This window comes from Hyla sarda, chromosome 10 (genome assembly GCF_029499605.1).
Source record: "Hyla sarda isolate aHylSar1 chromosome 10, aHylSar1.hap1, whole genome shotgun sequence".
NCBI classification, from domain to species: domain Eukaryota; kingdom Metazoa; phylum Chordata; class Amphibia; order Anura; family Hylidae; genus Hyla; species Hyla sarda.
In genome coordinates, this window is record NC_079198.1 from 66,299,884 (window position 1) to 66,326,292 (window position 26,409).

Here is a 26,409-nt window from a genome sequence, read left to right on the forward strand (position 1 = left end):
GGGATCTGTATTATGGTGGGGACTGATTCTGGGGTCTGTATTATGGTGGAGTCTGATTGTGGGGTCTATATTATGGTGGAGTCTGATTCTGGGGTCTGTATTATGGTGGAGTCTGATTCTGAGGTCTGTATTGTGGTGGGGACTGATTATGGGGTCTGTATTATGGTGGGGTCGAATTCTGGGGTCTGTATTATGGTGGGTGGTAATTCTGGGGTCTGCATTATGGTGGGGACTGATTGTGGGGTCTGCATTATGCTGGAGTCTGATTGTGGGGTCTGTATTATGGTGGAGTCTGATTCTGGGGACTGTATTATGGTGGAGTCTGATTCTGAGGTCTGTATTGTGGTGGGGTGGGTAAATAAATCCCGGCACTCACAAATGATGCTTAAATCACCTTGGTGTTTATTCACACATAGGAAATATGCGACTGGCAGGACGTGTTTTGGGCAGCAGGTGACCTTTGTCAACTGAGATCAGTTGACAAAGGCCACCTGCTGGCCGAAACGCGTCCTGCGAGTCGCATATTTCCTATGTGTGAATAAACACCCAAGGTGATTTAAGCATCATTTGTGAGTGCCGGGATTTATTTACCAACCCTGCTGATTACCTATCTGCAGGCACCACACCATGGCACGAGTGACGACTCTTTGCTACCTCTATTGTATTGTGGTGGCTGACTGATTCTGGGGTCTGTAATATGGTGGGGTCTGATTCAGGGGTCTGTATTGTGGTGGGGTCTGATTCTGGGGTCTGTATTATGGTGGGGACTTATTCTGGGGTCTGTATTATGGTGGGTGGTGATTCTGGGGTCTGTATTATGGTTGGTGGTGATTCTGGGGACTGTATTATTGTGGGAACTGATTCTGGGGTCTGTATTATGGTGGGTGGTGATTCTGGGGTCTTTATTATCGTGGGTGGGGATTCTGGGGTCTGTATTATGGTGGGGACTGATTCTGTGGTCTGTATTATGGTGGGTGGTGATTCTGGGGTCTGTATTATCGTGGGTGGGGATTCTGGGGTCTGTATTATGGTGGAGACTTATTCTGGGGTCTGTATTATGGTGGGTGGCGACTCTGGGGTCTGTATTATGGTGAGGTTTGATTCTGAGGTCTTTATTATGGTTCTGGGGTCTGTATTAGCCATACCCATAATAAAGCTACACCCATATTTCCGGCACACCATGTGACTTCAACATTTTTTTGGGGCACAGCACTACCAAAAGGTTGCCTATCCCTGATATAGTGGCTGAATGACACAGTGTGGAGGCGTTGGCAGCATGAGGAGACCATATAGTGGCTAAATGACGCAGCGTGGTAGTGTTGGCAGCATGAGGAGACCATATAATTGCTGAATGACAGAGCCTGGAGCTTGCAGCAGCATGAGTGGACACTAAAGCTTCACAATCCCTAACATTAAAAGATGAATTTTGAAATAAATTGAAGAATTAATTGAAGATTTATGGTAGCTAGTGCTACCATAAAATTTTTTAGGCCCAGGCCCAGCAGCATCAGTAAACCATATATTGTCTGAATGACACAGCCTGGAGGTAGCTGAATCATGAGGAGACTATATAGTGGCAGAATGGCACAGCCTGGAGGTGGCTGAAGCATGAGGAGACCATATAGTGGCTGAATGGCACAGCTTGGAGTTTGCTGAAGCATGAGGAGACCATTGAAATTTAAGATTTTTAAATGTAAATTAAAGATTTTGAAATTGAAATAGAGGATTTTGAATTTGAAATTTCAACTCCCTAGTTTTAGTGTCCCAGGCCCCGGCGTGTGGGTACAAAGGACCAAATATAACAAGGAGTCACGTGGCAGCACAATGACAGAGCCTTGAGGTGGCATCAGTATGAGGAGACCATATAGTAGCTGAATGACTGCCTGGAGATTGAGGCAGCATGGCTAGACCATATAGTGTCTGAATGGCACAGCCTGGAGTTGGCAGCAGCATGAGTAGACACTAGGGCGTCACAATCCCTAAGATTAAAATATGAATTTTTAAATTTAACTTGAATATTTATGGTAGGTAGTGCTACCACAATTTTAGGCCCAGGCCAAGGCCCAGCAACATCAATAAACCATATAGTGTCTGAATGTAACAGCCTGGAGGTGGCTGAAGCATGAGGAGACCATATAGTGTCTAAATGACTGCCTGGAGTTTGTGGCAGCATGAGGAGACCATATAGTGTCTGAATGGCACAGCCTGAAGTTGGCTGAAGCATGAAGAGAGACCATATAGTGTTTGAATGGCACAGCCTGGAGTTGGCTGAAGCATGAGGAGACCATATAGTTGCTGAATGACACAGCCTGGAGCTGGAAGCAGCATGAGTAGACCCTAGGGCTTCACAATCCCTAAGATTAAAAAATCAATTTTGAAATTTAAATTGAAGATTTAGGGTAGCTAGGGCTAACATAAAAAATGTATAGGCCCAGGACCAGCAGAATCAGTAAACCATACATTGGCTGAATGACACAGCCTGGGGTTGGCTGAAGCATGAGGAAACATATAGTGTCTGAATGGTACAGCCTGGAGTTGGCAGAAGCATGAAGAGACCATTGAAATTTAAGATTCTTAAATAGAAATGTAAGCTTTTTTACTTTAAATTGAGCATTTTGAAATTGAAATTTTAATCTCAAGTTTTAGTGTCCTGGGCCCCGGCGTGTGGGTACAAAGAACCAAATCCAACAAGGAGTCACATGGCAGCACAATGACAGAGCCTGGAGTTTGCATCAGTATGAGGAGAACATATAGTGGCTGAATGGCACAGCCTGGAGTTGGCTGAAGCATGAGAAGAGACCATATAGTGGCTGAATGACCGGCCTGGAATTTCTGGCAGCATGGGGAGACCATATAGTGTCTGAATGACATAGCCTGGAGTTTGCAAAAGCATGAGGAGACCATTGAAATGTAAGATTTTGAAATTGAAATGTAAGATTTTGAAATTGAAATTTTAGCTAACATTCCCAAGTTTTAGTGTTCCGGGCCCCGGCATGTGGGTACATAGGACCAAATCTAACAAGGAGTCACATGTCACATGGCAGCACAATGACAGAGCCTGGAGGTGTCATCAGTATGAGGAGACCATATAGTGGCTGAATGACTGCCCAGAGATTGTGGCAGCATGGGGAGACCCTATAGTGCCTGAATGGCACAGCCTGGAGCTGGCTAAAGCATGAGGAGACTATATAGTGGCCGAATGGCATAGCCTGGAGTTTGTGGCAGCATGAAGAGACCATAAAGTGGCTGAATTGCACAGCCTGGAGTTGGTTGAAACATGAGGATACCATATAGTTGCTGAATGAGACAGCCTGGAGGTGGCAACAGCAGCATCAGGAGTCCTGAAAGTGACCCTAATGCAGAGGAATTTCTGAAACTGGGGACCAACACCATAATTATGTTTTGCAGTATCCATGGCAGCACAATGAGAGAGCCTGGTGGTGGTAGCATCAGCATGAGGAGACCATAGAGCAGCATAATTAGAGAGCATAGAGCAGCACAATTAGAGAGCCTGAAGATGGCAGCATCGACATGAGGAGACCATATGACGGCACAATGACAGAGCCTGGAGGTGGTAGCATTAGCATGAGGAGACCATAGAGCAGCACAATGACAGAGCCTGGAGGTGGCTGAAGCATGAGGAGACCATAGAGCAGCACAATGACAGAGCCTTGAGGTGGTAGCAGCGGCATGAGGGCCATGCCAACTGAGGGTTGAGTCTGAGGAACCCACCGACTGTTGACTGGGGGTGTCAGATGTCACTTGGGACGAAGTGGATGACCGAGTGAACCCATCAATCACAGCTGCTGGGTGATTTTAGGCCTCTGCCACAACACTGTGCACGTCCTGGCACTACTCTGCCTGACATACTTATTGCGTATATGAGTGGAGTACAATACGCTTCACTACTCTTAAACCAGTATTTGTTGAGAACAGCAGCAGGTGTGTACAATTGGTTGTCCTTTCACAGTATATAGGCCCTTGACAGATTAACAGGTACAACATAGTGCACTACTTAGATGTATGTATGTGGTATGCAATTAGGAGGGCAGAAAAATGCAGTACAGTACGCTTAAAAACAAATTTTTCTAAAACACCAGCCAGTGATTACTTTTTCCTGGCCTTTCACATTATCTAGGCCCTTGAGAGTTTAACAGGTACAACATAGCACACTACTTAGATGTAGGTATGTGGTATGCACTTATGAGGGCAGAAAAATGTGCTACAGTATGCTTAAAAATACGTATTTTAGTAAAACACCAGCCGGCGATTACTCTTGCCTGGACTTTCACAGTATCTAGGTCCTTGACAGATTAACAGGTACAAATTAGTACACTACTAAGATGTACGTATGTGGTATGCACTTATGAGGGCAGAAAAATGCGGTACAGTACGCTTAAAAAACGTATTTTAGTAAAACACCAGCCGGTGATTACTTTTGCCTTGACTTTCACAGTATCTAGGCCCTTGACAGATTAACAGGTACAAAATAGTACACTACTTAGATGTATGTGGTATGCACCTATGAGGGCAGAAAAATGCGCTACTGTACGCTTCAAAAATCATTTGAGTAAAACACCAGACGGTGATTACTTTTGGCTGTCCTTTCACAGTATGTAGGCCCTTGACAGATTAACAGATACAAAATAGGCTGCCGTCTGCAGGCATCCTCCATTGTATGCATATTATGCTGGGGATCGCCCATAGCCATGGACCACAAGTGCAGGACCCCCATACCCCGGCATAGGTGTACAACTGCACTTGGGGTTGAGCACCTCCTGCCATTTAAGACCATGTCAATGTAAGCTGTTTCATCTCTAAAGTTTAAACTAATTGCACTCTTTTATCGTATTTGGTAGAATTAAGGTTTCACCTATGAGGCCGGCAATATATTAGCCAACCAGGGTGGGGCTTGTAGCCTGTCTCCCCCCTCCCATTGTATGTGTGCTTAGTCGTCACACTGGAGGTAACCGGGGAGAAGTCTACAGGTTCCTGGTTTTACTTATTCGGCACAGGTAGGTTAGTTATAGGTCCCGTACCACTTGAGAAACCTTGGCGTTGGTGTGCGGGCTCGGGTATGTCCTTCATCTAAGGATATACTGGCTAATGTCTCAATTTTACATCAGTTTTGAGGGTTAGTTAGTGTCATTGCTTACATCTACCACAGTAGTGAACCTATATTGTGGTCCATAAATGCAGGACCTCCACCCCAGCGTAGGTGCACAACTGCACTTGGGGTTGAGCACCTCCTGCCATTTAAGACCACGTCAATGTAGTTGTTTGTTTAAATTATGAGTAATACGCATCCACACATTTATCTGGTGTAGGATGTCATTGTGGTACTTGTGACCGTCTGCAGGCATCCTCCATTGTATGCATATTATGCTCGGGATCATCCATAGCAACGGACCACAAGTGCAGGACCCCCACCCCAGCGTAGGTGCACAACTGCACTTGGGGTTGAGCACCTCCTGCCATTTCAGACCACGTCAATGTAAGCTGTCTAATTAATGAGGTAGCAGAAGTGTGTTTAAAAGGAAGTCAGACAGAATAGTTGGAGCTCTCCCTAGAGGACAGCAAGGTGGCTGTAGAGAGAGGTAGAGGTCCTGGTGAGGAACACACAGCCCGAGCTGTGAATGGCCCCAAAGAGTGGTGTGGACAAGACACACAGCAAGAGGTTGCAAACGCTGTGTGTGAACAGTGAGTAGAAGGTTGCAGGAGGCATGAGTTTAACTGGCCGGGATAAGCCCACCAGTTGATAGACAGGGCATTCTGGATTGTTTAGTTAGTGACTGGACAGTCTAGGGTTTTGTATTGTTCCTGTGTTATGTTTTTATTTATACTGCAACCTGTATAATAAAGCTGGCGAGGGGCTGGACTTGCATAAAGGACTGTTGTTTGCATGCTGATTGAAGTGGAAACGTGTCCTGTGGTGGTGTCAAGGACGATCCCAGAGCTATCCTCAGGGAGAAATCCTTACAATATATATATATATATATATATATATACATATATATATATATATATATATATATATATATATACATATATATATATATATCACACAAGAAAAACGTCCGGCACTCGAGAAGATGCAGGTAAAACTTGTCAATGGCTTTATTCACACGCTTAAGGCAGGACACAATCTGACGCGTTTCGCACACTCTGGTGCTTAGTCGTAGATAGACATACACTCAATAATGCAGGTTAAAATACACATGAGTTTGGTCACATGACCACATGAATCTTAATTAAAAACAGTTGGTTACAAAACATGGCATTGGGAATCATGATCGCATTTAGTCATTCGGAGAAAGTTCACACAAGGGTGCAGATAATGCGGTTTTAAATTTCAATTTTGATTTAAACTTCAATCTCGAATGGTCTGAAAGCTAGTTATTCAAATACTACTCCTAAATGTTCCATCATCAAAGATATTCATGTTCATTTGGAGTACATGTTTACCAAAATAAATAGTTTGAACTATACCTATACATCAAGATCTGAAATATTTATAAAATTCTAGATAGATAGGCTCCACAGATAGTAGGTAGCTAGATAACTCCCATATCATAGGTATTTAGCAGTGAGATAGATGTGTCCCATATAGAAGGTAGACACCCCACATTACAGTACCAGTACAGTGGAAGCTTATTGAGAGAATGTCAAGAGTTTGCAAAACTGTCAGCAAAAGGTGGCTACTTTGAAAAATCTAAAATATTAAACATATTCTGGTGTATTTTGAATGGTGATCCCACCAAATATTTATTTGATTTATATTTCTCTTCTGTTCATATTTTTTTTAAACGTTCTTACAGTGCAGCATTTTTTCCACACCTGCCTAAAACATTTGAACAGTACTGTAGGTTGGGCAGAAGACAGTAAAACTGGATGTGGTAGAGGGTGTGATGCAAAGGGCAGATGGAATTACCCTAGGGGCAGATGGCATTAACCCCTTGTATTCAATAATGACTCTGACACCAGGTTACGGATAATGTAGGCTTTACTGAGGGTAGACAGATGGTAAAGTCTAAAAAGTTCTGCCAGGGCCCACGGAGGCGACCAGTGACTCAGAGACCTTAAGGGCTTGCTGGGACTTGTAGTAGATGGGGTCAATTTAATGCAGACCACGTTGACTTGACAAATGGTGACTGTGACTGACTTGACTGATGACTGACAATATTGAGACTGTGGCTTACTTGTAGCTGCTTGTGGCTGCAGACTGGACTTGAGGCCTCCTATGACTCTGGACACTCTCTAGGACTTGACTTGACCTCAGCAAAGACTTGTAAGGAAAGAGAGAGCTAGCTCCACACCAGGCTTATATGGGGGAGACTAGCAGGGAGCCCATGGGTCACCCTTTAGATCACCTGGTCACTAGTACCTCCTGGGTAACAATTACATGACAAGTCACATGGTAAACAGTCTTAAAGTGACACATTACATAGTATAACACATTAGAAACATATTTACATAGGGGGAAAGATGCAAGGGGGCCCAGGGGACACTGTAGGGAGGATGCCTGACAGGGCACCAAGGGTACGGGGTCAACACCTCTTCTACTGGGCCACCACAAACTCCCCCTGTTGAATACAGCCATCCTCAGAGACCAGTTCTGGAGGGCGGACGACTAACAGTGGCCACTGAGGCCTAGTGACAGTTCCGTGGGCATATTGGTATAAAATGTCCTTCACAGGTCTGAAATCAAAAATAAAAGGAAGAGCGCTCCATAGCATAAAACCACTTTCGGGCAAGCCAGCAAGATAACTAGAGACTCTTACCCTCGGTGGTTTTGAGGCCTCACACACAACAATGGTAAGCATGGAGAGGTAGTTAAGCCCAGTCTGCTGTCTTCCCAATCGTATGGAACATAATAGGAAATGGACTTCAGAACAGTGAATGGTTAAAAATGGTGCTGACCAGGATCAGAATCATGTAGTAAAAATCAGTCAGTTTATACGGATTTCCAATAATGGTCTGGATAGTTAATAACAACAAGGGATGAGTCCATGTAGCACGTTAGAAATGTCCATACATGGTCCTTTGGGAAATTAATTGGTAGACACACATGATTCACTGAACACTGAAACACATAAATTGCTGATTGGGCTGCCGGAGGCTATTTACCCAATGCCTTAGCTACTGGGGCCCTTTGGTACTAAAACACTTTCTCCCCAGAACTCTATACATATTTTATACAACACGCCATTGTTACCTCTATATACAGCCTTTATGTCACTCTACGTGCTTTATTTAGGTTGCAGGGGAACCCTCTGACCAGGAGAGCCCCCTGTCCACAGGGACAGGAAAAATGTTAGATACATGAACATTTCGACGATATAGACTGAAAATTTTCATGTTAGATACAATCCTACTAGACATTTTGACTAAGTCATATGCACATTATATAGACTAACTAAAGAAGCTGTCCTTGAGTAGAGCTCTGGGATCTACGCAACACCATCTCAGGGGAATCTGGAAGTCTTGCATCTTCTTGAGCTCTTGGAACTTCTGAGGCTCAGCTGGTTCATCCTCAGCAAACTCAGGAGCTGGTATTAGTTCAGGACTGGTAGGGCGAGGCTGGAGACAGAGTTGGTTCTCTAGAGACTGGTGTATAGACTGGGACTGGTGTAGAGACTAGAGTAGGTTGAACCAGCCCCGGTGCTCGTGAGACACTGAAGATCGCAGGCTGGGTTTGAGAAAACATGGGGAAATCCATGGATGGGTGGATTCCCTCTCTTTGAACATACTCGATGGCGCTAGGAGCACTGGCAGATCTTCTTTCAGACACAACTTGATTGGATTTTGGTGAACAACTTGTGGCTCATACCCAAGCTTTTGTACTTCAGAGACATCAGAGCCCGGATAGGGTATGGCTGTCACCGTGTACGGTTCTGTCTCCCAGATAGAGTCAAACTTGTGGGTTCTTGGAAACTTCCGCAGCCAGACTTTATCGCCCAATTGAAGTGGTTTGGCAGAGGCATGACAGTTATAATTCTCCTGTTTAGCTGAAGAGACAAAAAGAACAAGAGGAGCCTGATCCTAGTGTTTTACCATAAAAAATGCAGGCAGAGGTAACAAATGAATTGTGCTCACCAGAGTTGATTATGCTCAGAGCATAACACCTAAAGCAGCATTCCAATGAGTGGGTCAGTAGCCTTGGAGCACCCGATCCTCCAGGAGAGTCGGCAGTAGTAGTGGTTCTGGTAGTGTAAAAAAATTCTCCAATCAAAGCGCTTCTCCCAATACATTTTTTTTCTTTATTTCTTAGTGATAAACATGAAAGGTGGTGGACGCACATTTAACGCATTTCTAGCTCGGACTGAGCTCTTTATCACGATGCACATCTTGATAAAGAGCTCGGTCTGAGCTAGAAACGCACTGAAAGGGCCTCCACCACCTTTTATGTTTATCACTAAGAAATAAAGAAAAAAATTTTTATTGGGAGAAGCGCCTTGATTGGAGAATTTATTTACACTACCAGAACCATAATTCTCCTGTTGTCTCTGCTGGGCCTCGCCCATCTTATTGCTGACAATTTCTTTGGACTTTTTGATTCTTCTCTGGGGGTCAGAGACAAAGTCCAGGGAGGCTTGCGGAGAGTTGTTGAATGGGGCTTGAAGCCCAAATGTTCGGTCATTATTATAGATCTCCAATAGTTCAGGCAGCAGACAGGCCACTCTTCTTGTCTGGACACAGAGGCAGCTCACAACATGTGGATAAAGAGTTGATTGATGCGCTCACAGAGCCTGTTCCCCCTGGGGGTGGTAATAGTCCGGAGTTTCTTGCAGGCATGGAATTGACAGCTCTTGAAAGAACTGGGCCTTGAAGGCCGTTCCAAAGTCCAAGGGTTTGCACCCAATTGGAGTAGAACATCTGGGCCGCTTTCTTGGCTGTGAGGTCTTTAACGGATACAATGACAATCCATTTAGAGTAGTGAGCCACCATGGTGAGAGCATAAGTTTACCCAGACTGGGTAGGAGACTGTTACGCCGAGCGCTCCGGGTCCCCGCTCCTCCCCGGAGCGCTCGCTACACTCTCCTCACTGCAGCGCTCCGGTCAGATCCACTGACCCGGGGCGCTGCGATACCGCCTCCCGCCGGGATGCGATTCGCGATGCGGGTAGCGCCCGCTCGCGATGCGCACCCCGGCTCCCGTACCTGACTCGCTCTCCGTCGGTCCTGTCCCGGCGCGCGCGGCCCCGCTCCCTAGGGCGCGCGCGCGCCGGGTCTTTGCGATTTAAAGGGCCACTGCGCCGCTGATTGGCGCAGTGGTTCCAATTAGTCTGATCACCTGTGCACTTCCCTATATCACCTCACTTCCCTTGCACTTCCTTGCCGGATCTTGTTGCCATCGTGCCAGTGAAAGCGTTTCCTTGTGTGTTCCTAGCCTGTGTTCCAGACCTCCTGCCGTTGCCCCTGACTACGATCCTTGCTGCCTGCCCCGACCTTCTGCTACGTCCGACTTTGCTTCTGTCTATTCCCTTGTACCGCGCCTATCTTCAGCAGCCAGAGAGGTTGAGCCGTTGCTAGTGGATACGACCTGGTCACTACCGCCGCAGCAAGACCATCCCGCTTTGCGGCGGGCTCTGGTGAAAACCAGTAGTGACTTAGAACCGATCCACTAGCACGGTCCACGCCAATCCCTCTCTGGCACAGAGGATCCACTACCTGCCAGCCGGCATCGTGACAGAGACAACTTGACATCGTCTAGTGCGACCAACTGGTTAGGTCTTTCACTCTGGATGGAATGGAGGGGTGCTCTTGCACATTTACTACACCATTTCTCAATGTCGCTCCGCATTCCAATTCCAATAGAATCTTCGTCTGACAGCACCTTCGGTCTTGTGGACTCCAAAGTGTCCCGACTGATCATGGTATGTGTTGAGGACCATCGCCGCATATCTTCGGGGAATCAGAATCTGATGAAGTCGATCACCATCATCCAAAGAATTTCGGTACAACAGTCCTTTGTGCACAAACAGTCCTTTCCTCTGTCGCCACAGATGTTTCAGCTCATTGTCACACTGGGCCTGGCATAAACAGGTTGGTACCTTTTTCACCAGAAGGTAGTCCCACAGATCCCCCATGATTCGACTTTCATCCTGAAGAGTCTTTTAGGTGTATAGGTCTTCTTTAACCTTTTCAGACCTGGCTTCACCGTCCATGAGGGCGGTCACAACATTCTGGTTCATGAACCGTTGATAGAATGGGGGCATCTCCACATCTTCCTACACGTCTTCAACAGGGGGTTCTTTGCCGGGGGACATCCTAGACAGTACATCGGCATTGACATTCGATTTGCCGCTTTTGTACTTGATGGAGAAACTGTAATTGGCTAATCTTGAAGTCCAACGCTGCTCGATGGCACCCAACATGGCAGTGTTCAGGTGGGCCAACGGTTTATTATCCGTGTAAACAGTAAATGGCGTGGCAGCCAAATAGTCTTTGAACTTTTCGGTCACGGCCCACACCAGGGCGAGAAGTTCCAACTTGAATGAGCTGTAATTTGCATAGTTCTTCTCTGCTCCTCGCAGGTTACGACTGGCATAGGCAATTACTCGCTCTTTCCCTTCCCAGACCTTCAAAACTGGCATCAGTATACAGCCAGAACGGCTTACTGTAGTCTGGATACGCCAAGATGGGTGATTCTGTCAGCAGATGTTTGAGAGCTCAAAATGCCATCTCTTGCTCTTCGGCCCATTCAACAGGTAGTCTTCCATTGTAGTTCTCTTTCACCATACCCCCTAAGAGAGCTGTGAGGGGTTCTGCAATCTGGGCATAGTGGGGAATGAAACGGCGTTAGTAGCTGTCAAACTCCAGGAAGCTCCTGGCATTTTTCACTAAGCAGGGGGTTGGCCAATTCTTGACAACTTCCACCTTTTCAGGATTAGGCTGGACTCCCTCTGCGCTGACACGACCCAAGTAGTGGACCTGAGGTTTGAGCAAGTGACACTTTGATGGTTTGATCTTCCACCCATGCTTGATCAGGATTTGGAAGACATCTGACAGGTGGCTAAGGTGTTTCTGGTAGGACTTGGAATACACAATGACATCGTTCAGGTACAATAGGACACTTTGAAAATTCAGATGGCCCAGGCACCTTTCCATCAGATGCTGGAAAGTAGCAGGGGCATTGCACACCCAAATGGCATACTTTTAAAGTTGAACAGTCCCTTGGGTGTCACGAAGGCGGTCTTCTCCCAATCCTCTACGACCATGGGCACTTGCCAATATCGACTGGTTAAATCCAGGGTGGAGAAGTTGGCAGCCGACCTGCGGGAGGTGAGTGACTCCTCGATCCTTGGCAATGGATAAGCGTCCTTGTGTGGGACATTGTTTAATTTCCTGTAGTCGATACAGAAGTGGATGGTTCTGTCCTTTTTCTTGACTAGGACAAGTGGCGCCACCCAGGGGCTCGGACTTTTCTGGATTACGTCTGCCTCTTTTATGTCAGCCAGCATCTTCTTGACAGTCTGATATATGTCGGGCGCGGATGGTGCCTTTCCTTGATAGGTGGGCTGTCACCTGTGAGGATTCGGTGCTGGATCATTGAAGTCTGCCCGAACTCTGTGGGGTTCTTGCTGAAAGCCTCATGGTACCTCTTGGCAACCTTGGGGTAGTGTCGTCTCCAACCTGGAGTTGCACCCATCAGGGCTCTGGAGGGCTCACACTGGATCCTTCAGCCACTTGAGCTGCACGCTGTTGGGAGACGTTCTGTCACAATGGCCCTGATTTACTAACATGATCCCGACTCTTTTTATCGGGTTATGTAACACAATTTGTGTCGCACGTCCTCTGGGACACTTTGTGCGACACATTTTACTGGTAAAAACCTGACGGTTTTCTAATTACTCAAGAGTATTTTTTTAACCCGATTAAAGGGGCGTGGTTTGCATAATTAGGGGTGTGTTCCCGACATTTTCCTGAAAACCCGACAGTTGTATATAAAAACCCACCAGATAAATAGTGAAATACTGAACTTGAAAACCCGACTCTTGAGGTGTGGGAAATCTGTTAAAAAGCGTGTTTTTTTTTTTTTTTTTAATCCTGTTACTTTGGCCCCTTAGTAGCTTTTTATTAGAGATGAGCGAATCGAAGCCGATGAACCCGAATTCGTTACGAATTTCATGAAATATTCGATTCGCAATGAATGCGAATATCGCCGCTATTTGATCGTGCGAATAGCTTCATTAAACTTCATTTTACAGCATTCCAGGCTATTGGAGACCAAAAATGGCGGATCAACGTGTGAGTACATGGGGCAGGGGATTATGGGAGGGCGGGAAACAGCGGCGGGAATGAAGGTAGGCGGGATGACCCTGAATCACATGTGAGATGCAGCCTATCAGCATTCATTGACCCCTGTGATGTCAAAGCCCTATATAATCAGCAGCCATCTTGCCTCTCTTCATTTCATCTATGCACTCACTTATTTTTGCGCATATGGGGCGGTATGAGGGCTCAGTTTTTGCGCCGTGATCTGAAGTTTTTAGCGGTACCATTTTTGCATTGATAGGACTTATTGATCGCTTTTTATTCATTTTTTCATGATATAAAAAGTGACCAAAAATGCACTATTTTGGACTTTGGCATTTTTTTGCGCGTACGCCATTGACCGTGCAGTTTAGTTAACGATATATTTTTATAATTCGGACATTTCCGCACGCGGCGATACCATATATGTTTATTTTTATTTTTATTTACACTGTTTTATTTTTTTATGGGAAAAGGGGGGTGATTGAAACTTTTAATAGGGAAGGGATTAAATGATCTTTATTCACTTTTTTTTCCACTTTTTTTTGCTGTGTTATAGCTCTCATAGATCTATTACATTGATCACTGGTTTCTCATAGGAAACCAGTGATCGATGATTCTGCCGCTTGACTGCTCATGCCTGGATCTCAGGCACTGAGCAGTTATTCGGCGATCAGACAGCGAGGAGGCAGGTAGGGATCCTCCAGCTGTCCTGTGAGCTGTTCGGGATGCCGAACAGCCCACTGAGCTAACCGGCATACTTTCACTTTCACTTTAGACGCGGCGTTCAATTTTGAACGCCGCGTCTAAAGGGTTAATAGCGCGCGGCACCGCGATCAATGCTATTAGCCACGGGTCCTGGCCATTATTAGAGGCCGGGTCCGACCCGCTATGATGCGGGGCCACGCCGTGGCCCCGCGTTATAGATCAGGAGCGGACACATGACGTTCCAGTACGTCATGTGTCCTTAAGGAGTTAAGTGAGAGTCCTGACTTAGGTCTTTCGGGGATTGGACTTGATTACTGTTTTCCTGAAGGCTGGTCCGTGACCTCAGGGGAAATCTGTTTAAATCCCAGCACTGCATTTTCCAATGTCATGACTTATTACAGTAAGTGCAAAAGGGTCTTTTAGTCCCTTAGGGTCTATTGGGTGGAGGATTGCGGTAATTGAAATTGCGGGGAGCAGGGACAGGTTTCCTAGGCAGGGGTGGTTCATGGTCAGGTGGAGCGGCCTGGGTGGCAAACTCCTTCACAGCCTTAGTCATTTGTTCAATGTCCTGCCTAACACTCTGTAAATCTGAGGCTGCGGTGACTGGCAAAGTAGATGATACTGGGGCGGGGGCTGGTGACGGTGGTGGTATAGGTCTGGCTACCGCCCCTAGTGGCTCTGGAATGGGTGTAAGGGATGTACAAACTTCCCCTAACTCAGTTTTGGACTCACTTGGATAGCCAATCTTTTGGAAGTGGGGAATGACATGTTGGGGTTTTGAACTGCTAACATTCTCAGCTGGACTTTGCCCCACTTATTATGAGCCCCATCAATAAATCTGTCCATTAACACCTTGTTGCCCTGCTTGGGAGTTATACTATCTAATTTTTGGACAGTGTCTAGGGTATTCTGTAGGGCTACGGCATGTGCTCTCAAGGTCTCACCTGGCTTTTGTCGCCTTTCATACAGCCGGAGACTCCCTCTGACTGGGAGTGTGACTCAAATACCTGGTACAGTCCTTCAAAGATCTGCTCTACAGTTGCCTTCTTGGAGGCTGGCCAGGTGCGGACTTCCTCTAACGCTGGTCCCTGGAGTTGTCCTGTGAGCAATTGCACCTTTTGGTTATGATGGAAAGAGTAAAAGACAAACAAACTCTGGATCCTCTCTTTGAAATCCCATAAAGGTGAAGGGGTCTCCATTGTAGGTAGGGAGGACAGGGTTCCCCATGAATACCGGTGCAGACGCTGGAACAGCAGGACTGTTGATGCTGACTGCAGGCAGGGTTGGCAAGATCCTGGCTGCTGGGGCAGGTGATGACCTCACTGCTGGAGATGAAGGGGCGCTGTCGCTTGGTTTATCTGGAGAGCTGGGTTCTGACATCCCGTTGAATTTTGAGTGCACTGTCTCTTTAAGGGAAATAAGGTGCGTTCTCCTTTAAGATGCTCACGGTAGCGCAGAGCGGCTTTATCTTCACTAATGGGGGTACGGTAATAGATGCTTCTCCTCTATTTTGCAGGCACTCGATTGTAATCCGTCTTGAGACCAGACTTGCGGGCACCAACGGGTTAATATTGATAGCTACTGGCACCATAGACTGGATACTGGCAAACGTTGGTTTTTGTAGAGTCTGCGCTGCAGCAGGTGCTTGACAAGTAACAACAGAGACGAGCGCGGCTGCTCCCAGGGAACTTCTTGTTTTGGTCTGGTCGGCAAAATCTTCCCCTGTGCAACACAGGGCGGCTCTTTGGTTCCTCCTCGCAGCACTGAAGAGGCGTCATTGCTGGATACTGACGGGGCGGAGCTGCTACTGCTCACACGGGAAACACCGGACAAAGTTGACCCTTTCTGGTACAGACTCTATACAGTTCACACAGTTCACAGTAGCAGATAACAGTCTTTTCTTCACCTCCCCCCTCTATTTCACATGCGCCTTGGGTAAAACACTTTCCACCGATAAAGTTCCATACACTTTCTGGCGTAAACTTTATTCACATCGGCATGCGATTTTCTGACAATACTGGACACAGTTATACTGAGGGAGGACTTTTCGCATAAGGCGCACACCGTATCCTGTTCATGACGCCAAAAGTTGTGGTATAGGGTGTCATGCAAAGGGCAGATGGAATTACCCTAGACGCAGATGGCATTAACCCCTTGTGTTCGTGATGCCAGGGCATGGTTTATCCTTGATACTACCCTAAGGTATACCGCTAGATCCTGTGCTAGGCACGGGGGCAATAATGACGCCAAGTTACAGATAACGGTAGCTTTACTGAGGTTAGACCAATGGTAAAGTCTATACAGTTCAGCCAGGGCCCACGGAGGTGACCAGTGACTCTGAGACCTTAAGGACTTGCTGGGACTTGTAGTGGATGGGGTCAATTTAATGCAGGCCACGTTGACTTGACTAATTGTGACTGTGACTAACTTAACTTGACTGATGACTGACAATACTGAGACTGTGGCTTACTTGTAGCTATTTGTGGCTGCAGACTGGACTTGAGGCCTCCTATGACTCTGGACACTCTCTAGGATTTGACTTGACCTCAACAAAGACTTGTAAGGAAAGAGAGAGAGCTAGCTACCCCCATGGCTTATATGGGGGAGACTAGCAGACTAGCCCTGGGATCACCTGGTCACTGGTACCTCCCGGGTAACAATCACATGACAAGTCACATGGTAAACAGTCTTAACCCCTTAACAACGAGCGCCATAAATGTACATCCTGGTGAGGGGGTAGTTAATGCACCAGGACGTACATTTACATCCTAAGCATAACCGCGAGCATCGGAGTGATGTCTGGATCATGCGTAATCGCAGCCAGGGATCCGCCCATAATGGTGGACACCCGCGATCCCGCGGATGTCCGCCATTGGACTTTTTTTATTTTTACGTTCACGCCGTTCACCGTACGGTATCATTAACATTTTATTTTAATAGTTCAGATATTTACGCATGCGGCGATATGAAATATGTATATAAAAAAAAATGTTTTACACTTTTTGGGGGTGAAATAGGGAAAATGGGACAATTTACGTTTTTATTGGGGGGTTTCACATTTTTTTTACTTTTATTTTTTTTCATTTTTTTACTTTCATCCATTTTAGTGACCGTGATGCTGAAGATGCCGTGATCTGTATTGATCACGGCATCTTCAGCATCACGGTCACTAAAATGAATGAAAGTAAAAAAATGAAAAAAAATGAAGTAAAAAAAATGTGAAACCCCCCCAATAAAAACGTAAATTGTCCCATTTTCCCTATTTCACCCCCAAAAAGTGTAAAACATTTTTTTTATATACATATTTCATATCGCCGCATGCGTAAATATCTGAACTATTAAAATAAAATGTTAATGATACCGTACGGTGAACGGCGTGAACGTAAAAATAAAAAAAGTCCAAAATAGATGCTTTTTTTATAACATTTTATTCCCAAAAAAAATTATAAAAAATGGATTAAAAGTTCTATAAACGCAAATATGGTATCAATAAAAAGTACAGATCACGGCACAAAAAATGAGCCCTCATACCACCGCTTATACAGAAAAATGAAAAAGTTATAGGTCTTCAAAATTGGGGGATTTTAAATGTACTAATTTGGTTAAAAAGTTTGTGATTTTTTTTGCAAGCGCAACAGTAATAGAAAAGTATGTTATCATGGGTATTATTTTAATTGTATTGACACAAAGAATAAAGAACACATGTCATTTTTACCGTAAATTGAACGGCGTAAAAACAAAACCTTCCAAAATTAGCAAAATTGCGGTTTTCTTTTTAATTTCACCACAACAAATTGTATTTTTTGGGTTGCGCCATACATTTAATGGTAAAGTGAGTGATGTCATTACAACATACAACTGGTTGCGCAAAAAACAAGCCCTCATACTAGTCTGTGGATGAAAAGAGTTATGATTTTTTGAAGGCGAGGAGGAAAAAACGAAAACGAAAAGATTAAATTGTCTGCGTCCTTAAGGCCCAAATGGGCTTCATCCTTAAGGGGTTAAAGTGACAATGCTTTCTGAACCCATTACATGGTATAACACATTAGAAACATATTTACATGGGGGGACAGATGCAAGGGGGCCCAGGGGACACTGTAGGGAGGCTGCCTGACAGGGTAGCAGGAGTAAAGGGTAACACCTCCTGTACTGGGCCATCACATGGACATCATCTATAGTAGTTATGAATCTTGGGTCCTAAAGCTAGCTCCCAGTAGTTAGATACTACAGACTATCCTTAGAACTACTACTATTATATATCAATGTGGGACCCTAGGCATCTGAAAGGATGAGGATCAGAGAATGTGTGTTACAGAATATCCACTAGGAGGCTGTATACCACTATTTAAAAAGAACGTACTGGGCACATCTATGAAGACTCACATAGCATCAAATTCGTATACAGTGCTCTAAAGAGCTAGTTGTTCAGGAATTAAGACACTGCAACCCCCCCCCCCCGAATAACAATCGGTACTGCCTAAAAGGAAGGAGAGAATCAATTACATCAGTCGAGGGTTTGGAGGGGCCCTTTACAAAAGAGTTGCTACAGTAAATATATCACTATTTTTATTGCATTTTAAGAAACTGCTTTATTTTCATGTAAATGCTTACTGCTGTATACAGAAATACTGTATATTTTGTGAAAACATTGCTATCACCAGACAAAGATGTATGTACTCATATTTCACATAGTTATTAAGATAAAAAAGGGCTAAATATTTTGAAGACCAATCGAAATATTGAGAAAAAAATAGGCAGCAATGCACTTACCTCTAAAAATTCACTTCTTCATATCACGTCCATTCGATAAAGCTGGGCAGACATCGGGCAGAGCAGAACGAAAAAATGCAGCAACAGCGCCGGGCATACACGAGGCAACGGAGCCATTTCGTGGTCATCCCCGCTTCCTCTGGCCTCCTCTGCGTCATCAATGGGAGACATTAAAGCTTCCTCTGTATAACATTTTGTGGACATCACCATGACGCTTCCCCTTTTATCGGCTTTTTTAATTATTAGATCTTTTCTTGACTCCAGCCATTTCAAGGCACTTTTTTCCTCCTGCTGTTAAATTATCATGTGCTAATGGATAGATTAGAGATTTTACATCTTTAGTGACTTGAACTGAAAAAATATCCAAACTACTTCCCGGTTGGATTTGCGGAGTGAACGTTGAAGGATTGCCTCCTGTAAATTTTTCCATTTGTATGTCTGTTTCTGTTTGATGTCTTGTTTCAGAATCACTATCCATAAGAAGTAAAAGTTCCCGTTCTTGAGTGGAGAAAGTTGTCGATGGAAAAAAACCTAAAGGTCCTAGGGATGCAGGAATTTCTCCATCTTTTTTAACTTCTTTTGGTTAATTTTTGCTTTTATTAGTTTAAAAAAACTTAAAAAGATTCATTTTTCTAATACCCTTAACCCGATAACGACCATGGACGAGTATAGACGTCCAGGTCGGTGGCTGTTCCGGCACCTGAACGTCTATACTCGTCCATGCTTCTAACTGTCACTGCTCCTAAACAGCTGTGACAATCAAGTGACGCTCGCTGTCACAGACAGCTCAGGGTCACTGCTTGCGGGGCGAGGACCAATCAGAGCGGTCCTCGCCCCACGATCGCTGTGATTGGTCCTCTCATCAGACAAATGACAGCGATCTGTCTCAGCGGGAGTGAAGGAGATCGGAGCTGTGCCAGAGAGCTGTGTGTGAGAGAGAAGTCTGAGAGATATAATCCAGGCCTCTCTTACTCCATTTAACCCCCTCACAGTTGAACGCCAAGCACCACTTCCCCTCCCTTTCATTCCCTGTCCCCCCCCTTTTTTTTTCAGAATTTTTTTTTGTTAAAAAAAAGTAAAAAATATATAGAAAGGTAGATAGTAGTGTAGTTAGCTAACGGGGTATATAGCATTAGTTAGGTCTAGATAGCATAAGGGAACAATCTTTTAACATAAGTTAGGTTCTAGATTTTAGCGTTATTTAGCGTTAGTTTTAGTGTTAGCATTTCTAAAAAAAAGTACAAAAAAAAAGTACAAAAAAATAATAAAAATATATATCTATATTAGTTTAGGGTTTTAGCATTAGTTTTAGCGTATTTAAAAATAATAATAAAAAAAAGTACAAAATGTATATATATATATATATATATATTAGTTTAGGGTTGTTACATACCATATCAGAAGTACCGTATTTATACCACGCACTGGGTATACCACGCACTGGCTTATAACACGCACCCTAATTTTACCAAGGATATTTGGGTATAAAAGTTTTGTGTGTGCATGTGTATACCCCGATACACTGTTTCTGACCCTGCAGAAGCCCCCAGGAAAGGCAGGGGGAGAGAGGCCGTCGCTGCCCGCTTCTCTCCTCCTGCCTTTCCTGGGGTCTAGAGCCCTGCTGCCACCGCTTCTCTCCCCCTGGCTATCGGCGCCACTGCCCTTTCTCTCCCCCTGACTATCGGCGCCACTGCCCCTTCTCTCCCTCTGGCTATCGGTGCCGCTGCCCCATTGCCGGCGCCGATAGCCAGGGGGAGAGAAGCGGTGCCGGCAATGGGGCAGCGGCACTGATAGCCAGGGGGAGAGAAGGTGCAGCGGCACCCATTGCTGGCACCGCTGCCCCGTTGCCTCCCCCATCCCCGGTTTTATAGTTACCTGTTGCTGGGGTCGGGTCCGCGCTGTTTCTGGCCTCCGGTGTGGCGACCCCTGCGTCGTTGCTATGCGCTGCGAGACGCAATGACAAGTGACGTCACTCGTCATTGCGCCGCGCAGCGCATAGCAATGATGCAGGGGACGCCACACCGGAGGCCAGAAGCAGCGCGGACCCGACCCCGGCAACAGGTAATTATACAATGGGGCAGCGGCGCTGGCAATGGAGCAGCAGCGCCGACAGCCAGGGGGAGAGAAGCGGCGGCAGCAGGGCTCTAGACCCCAGGAAAGGCAGGGGGAGAGAAGCGGGCAGCGACGGCCTCTCTCCCCCTGCCTTTCCTGGGGGCTTGTGCGGGGTCAGAAAAACCGGGGATGGGGGGAGGCAGTGGGGCAGCGGCGCCGGCAGTCTCTGGACCCCAGGACAGGCAGGGGCAGAGAAGCCGGCAGCGACGACAGGTCTCTGCACCTGCAAAAGCCGCTGCAGTTCATTGATTTAAAGCGCCCGCTTTAAATCATTGAACTGCAGCGGCTTATCGGCGTATAAGACGCAGATAGACTTTAGGCTAAAAATTTTAGCCTAAAAAATGCGTGTTATAAGCCGATAAATACGGCATGTCTGGCAGGCGCTACACTGCGGAGCAGGCAGCTGCTATATTCTTCTCAGAGGAGAGTGCAAGTGAGGGGGAGGAGTTTGTAATTCTGTCCTCCAGCGATAGCAGCCATGAGGAGTTTGAGGAACAGTGCAGGGAAAGATCACCTGTCGTTGCGGTCTGTATCTGGGGTCCCACAGAATCCTATTCACCCCAGAAGATTCCGGAATTCACTTCCGATGTGGGAATCCATACGAATGTGGAGGGTTATACGGAGGCTGACTTTAAAAAAACATTTTTAGTCAGCAGCTCATCTACGGTACTTAATGATTGAGCAAACAAATCTATATGCCACACAATTTATAGATTCCAATCCGACCTCCCAATATGCTAGACCAAATGTGTGGCACCCAGTGGATGAGGCAGAGATTTTAAAATTTTGGGGCCTCATCCCTAATATGGGCATTATTAAAAAACCGACTCTGAGGTCATACTGGTCGGAAGATGTTCATTATAATACCCACTTGTATCACTCTGTGATGTCATGCCAGCATTTTGAAGCCATATTACGCTTTCTCCATTTTTGCGACATTTCACAGTGCCCCCCAAGAGATGATCCCAACTTTGACCTGCTTTATAAAATACGGCCACTGGTCAATTATTTAAACGAAAAATTTGTGATATATACCCCCCCCCAAAAATCTCTATAGATGAGTCCCTTATTCTTTTCAAGGGACGTCTAAGCTTTCGGCAATATATTCCAAGTAAAAAGGCACGTTTTGGCTTGAAGGTTTACAAATTACGTGAAAGCGAATCTGGGTACACCCACAGGTTTAAAAGTTATGAGGGGAAAGACAGTCAATCGGCCCCCCTGAATGTCCTCCCTCCCTCAATGTGGCTGGAAAAGTTGTGTGGCAACTTATTCATCCCCTTTGGACAAGGGGTATAATTTATACACTGACAATTATTATACTAGTGTACCCTTTATCAAAATCTTGCGAAAAGAAAAACTGTTGGATGTGGCACTATACACCGAAATCAGAAAGAGCTCCCCTAACCGCTCGTTCGCCAAAAGCTAAGGCGTGGGGAAATCAGGGGCCTCTGTAGTGAGGGAATGCTGTTTCTAAAATTTAAGGACAAGAAGGATGTCTGTATGTTATCAACAATACATCCTGATACATGTGTGGACATTCCTGTACGGCACACCAGTTCTACTGTCCTCAAGCCATCCTGTGTACAGGAATACAACAAATATATGGGTGGGGTGGACCTGGCGGACCAGTTACTGCAGCCTTACAATGCAGTCAGGAAATCCCACGTGTGGTATAAAAAACTATCAATATACCTCATGCAGGAGGCCCTCTGTAACTCTTTCATCCTTTTCAAAAAATCTGGGAATCAAGGAACATACCTTGATTTCCAAGAGAACGAAAACGTGATAAAAGATCTTTTGTTACAAGGTCAGGCCCAGGGGGGGGGGAGGGATGAGCAGCCTTCTACTAGTCAGGCTTGCCGTATAGTCCCTGGCCAACACTTCCCTTTTGAAATACCCCCTACTCCCCAAAAAAACAGACCCTTCAAAAAATGTTGGGTATGGGCCAAGCATGTGAGATGGAGAGAAACCAGCTATCAGTGTGGCACATGCCCTGAGAAACCCACTCTCTGTATCAAGGAATGTTTCAAATTGTTCCATACATCCCTTGATTATTAATTAATTTTCATATCCCCATTATTCATCCCTTTTCCTCTTTTTTTTCACTATCCAATTGCTCCTCATAATACATATGCCTTTTCAGTTACTCACTATCCCTCTACATGTATACAGTGAGGTAAACCCTCACAAATATAAAACAACCTTCTCATTATCCCCCTACATGTATACCCTGAGGTAATACCTCACAAATATAAAACAGAACCTTCTCATTATCCCTCTACATGTATACAGTGAGGTAAAACCTCACAAATCTACAAAATAACCTTCTCATTATCCCTCTACATGTATACCATGAGGTAAAACTGCACGAATGTAAAACAACCTTCTCATTATCCCTCTACATGTATACTTTGAGGTAAAACCTCACAAATCTACAACAGAACCTTCTTACTATCCCTCTACATGTATAGTTTTTTGTATACCGTGAGGTAAAACCTCACAAGTCTACAACAGAACGTTCTTATTATCCCTCTACATGTATACCGTGAGGTAAAACCTCACAAATGTAAAACAACCTTCTCATTATCCCTCTGCATGTATACCGTGAGGTAAAACCTCACGAATCTAAAACAGAACCTTCTCATTATTCCTCTACATGTATAACGTGAGGTAAAACCTCACAAATCTACAACAGAACCTTCTTACTATCCCTCTACATGTATACCGTGAGGTAAAACCTCACAAATCTACAAAAGAACCTTCTCATTATTCCTCTACATGTGTACCGTGAGTAAAAAATGTCATATATAAAAGTAATTTAACTGAAATTGTATTTTTTTCACATTTTGAACCAAATTATATTGTTATATATATTTTGTTTCTTTCTCCAGTTATTATGACTATGTTATGCCATATGAAGCAGTCATTTTTTTTGAAGTACCACCTGGTGGCATGGGCAGAGCTTTTTTGTATTTGGAGGGTACTTAATACTTGAGCTATTCCTGATCAATAAAACAAGGGCTGACAGGATCCTGGGAATCAGTGATCCTTTGCTGTTTGTTTGAAACGGGAATGGTTGTTTTGTGCTCATTCTGGTTCCTACCTTGCCGGGCAGGAGCTATTATTTTGTGCCAACGTCACTTGGCATGTCCATCCATTATGTAGGGATTGATTCTGCTAAAGAGACGTTGAACGACCAGTCCCTTAGTAAAAAAAAAAAAAAAATGTGACAAATAGCCCTGCATCTGCCCTTTCATCCTGTGAACTTGTTCATGTTGGGGACATTGTTGCTTCTTTTCTCCACCTACCAACTGCCACATCTACCAACAGCTACCAACTGCCTCATCTGTTACTATACTGTACAAATAGCAGGACATTTATGTACTGGGAGATGTTCTTTTGGGGGCATTTCCTTGAGAAATATGAATGTTTACTTTGTTTTAATCTGCTACCACCAGTATGCTGCATATTTTTTTAACACAGCACCAAGGTCATTTTTTTTTTCTGTTACTAAAAAAAAATAAAAATTTTGTGGAAAAATACCATTTAAATCTCTCTCTGACATAAACTTTGTGACCCACCTGCACAATAAGCCTGTAGATGAATACATTTTAGGGAGTATGTTTTTAAAAGGGGTGACTTGTGGGGGTACGTTATGGTTCTGACGGCGAAAATCTTTTCCAGGCATGGAGTGCGGCCTACAATTCATATTATGAGTTCCTGAAATCTAATTTGGGCTTCTCCTTCTGGGTCCCATCACAAGACCAAACAACCAAATAGGGCCTATGCAGGGGTATTGCTGAACACAGGACGAACAGCAGAAAAACATATGAGGTGCTTTTCCTCCATTTAAATAGGGATGTATAAAAAATAAGTCCCACAAATAATGCATTTATGAACAGAAAGGAAATTTAATTTTATTCCACTGATTTCAAAACTATTCCAGCCACACAAAAAGGACTCAAATGACTCACTTTTGGTCTAGTTGAATACTTTAGGGGTCTTGTTTCCAAAATGGGGTGACTTGAGGGGGTATGGTACGGCTCTGAGAGCGAAAATCCTTTCCAGGAATGGAGTGTGGCCTATAATTCACATAATGAGGTCCTGAAATGTAAATAGCGCTCCTCTCCTTCTGGGTCCCACCACGTGGCCAAACAACCAAATATGGCCTAAGCGGGGGTATTGCCGAACACGGGATGAACAGCTGAATAACATATGGGGTGCATTTCCTCCATTTCAAAAGGGATGTATAAAAAATATGTTCCTCAAATGATGGATTTATGAAAAAAAAAGAAAAAATTTTTTTTTCTACTAACTTCAAAACAATTCCAGCCACACAAAAATGTTAGGTCTAGTTGAATACTTAAGGGGGTCTAGTTTCCAAAATGGGGTGACTTGTTGGGGTACGGTATAGTTCTGGTGTGTAAAACCCATTGCAGGCGTGGAGTGGGCCCAACAATTTTTTCGGCATAAAATGAGGCCCTGAAAGTCAAATGTCGCTCCTCTCATTTTGGGTCCCACCACGCGGCCAAACAACAAAATAGGGCCTAAACGGGGGTTTTGTCGAACACGGGACGAACAGCAGAATAACATATGGGGTGCATTTCCTATATTTCAAAAGGGATGTATAAAAAATATGTCCCACAAATGATGCATTTGTGGAAAAAAAAGGAAATTTTATTTTTTTTCAACTGACTTTATATAAATTCCTGCAACAAAAATATGGCGTTAAAATACTCTCTCTACCCCCTGGGGAATACCTTACGGGGTCTTGTTTTTAAAATGGGGTCATTCGGAGGGGTTTCCTATGTTCTACCACCTCTCAGATGTTGCAAACCTTGCTTAGCACATAAAAAATAGATGTTCTTTTCAAATTTCCAAAATTTGATACATTTTCAAGTAAAATTGTTAGGCTTCTAATACATCTAAAATGTGAATAATAATTTAAAAAATTGAAAAATAAAGTAAACATATTAAATTATTATTTTTATAAACAATTTGCACAGTATGCATAAATATATGCAACCTATTAGTGTCAAAACAACAACAAAAATTTTTTTTTTCAAAAAATTCACGATTTTTTGTAAATAAAAAAATTCTAATGATATCAATTCACTTTTACTATTTACATGTACAACTTGTGACAAAAAAAATAATTCAGAATTGTTTTCATAAGCAAAACATTACCAGAGTTGTACTCTAATAAAGACATAAAACTCAGATTTGAAGAAACAGGCCTGGTCTTTGAGGGGCTTAAAGGGGTACTCCGGTGGTCAACGTGTTTTTCCGTTTTTGACTTACCCTATTTGTTTTGTTTAATTTCTATTCTTGTTGTTTAGGTGACTCTTTCCGTTCTTTGTTGTCTTTTTATCCCCCACTTTGTTTTCCTATCTTTGCTTCTATTTCCTGTTTCTTGCTGTGCTGAAAACTACAAATCCCAGCATGCCACATGCCTTTCTGGTTTGGGGCGGCTCCTTTTTTTTGTTTGTTTGTTCCGCCCACCCATCCTACTATTTTCCCGGGTCGGCCTCCTTATACACAGCACACAAATATAATCAGCCCT

At 44.4% G+C, this 26,409-nt stretch overlaps 1 protein-coding gene across 1 annotated transcript in view; it reads right to left on the reverse strand.

Moving 5' to 3' along the window:
- The window catches only part of CYTH2 (cytohesin 2), a 177,620-nt gene extending 153,547 nt beyond the window's left edge, over positions 1 to 24,073 (reverse strand). Inside the window, exon 1 of the mRNA XM_056541855.1 lies at positions 23,950 to 24,073. The gene's annotated coding sequence lies outside the window, so the exon portion shown is untranslated. The remainder of the gene's footprint in view (positions 1 to 23,949) is intronic.
- Between the last annotated feature and the right edge of the window lie 2,336 nt (positions 24,074 to 26,409).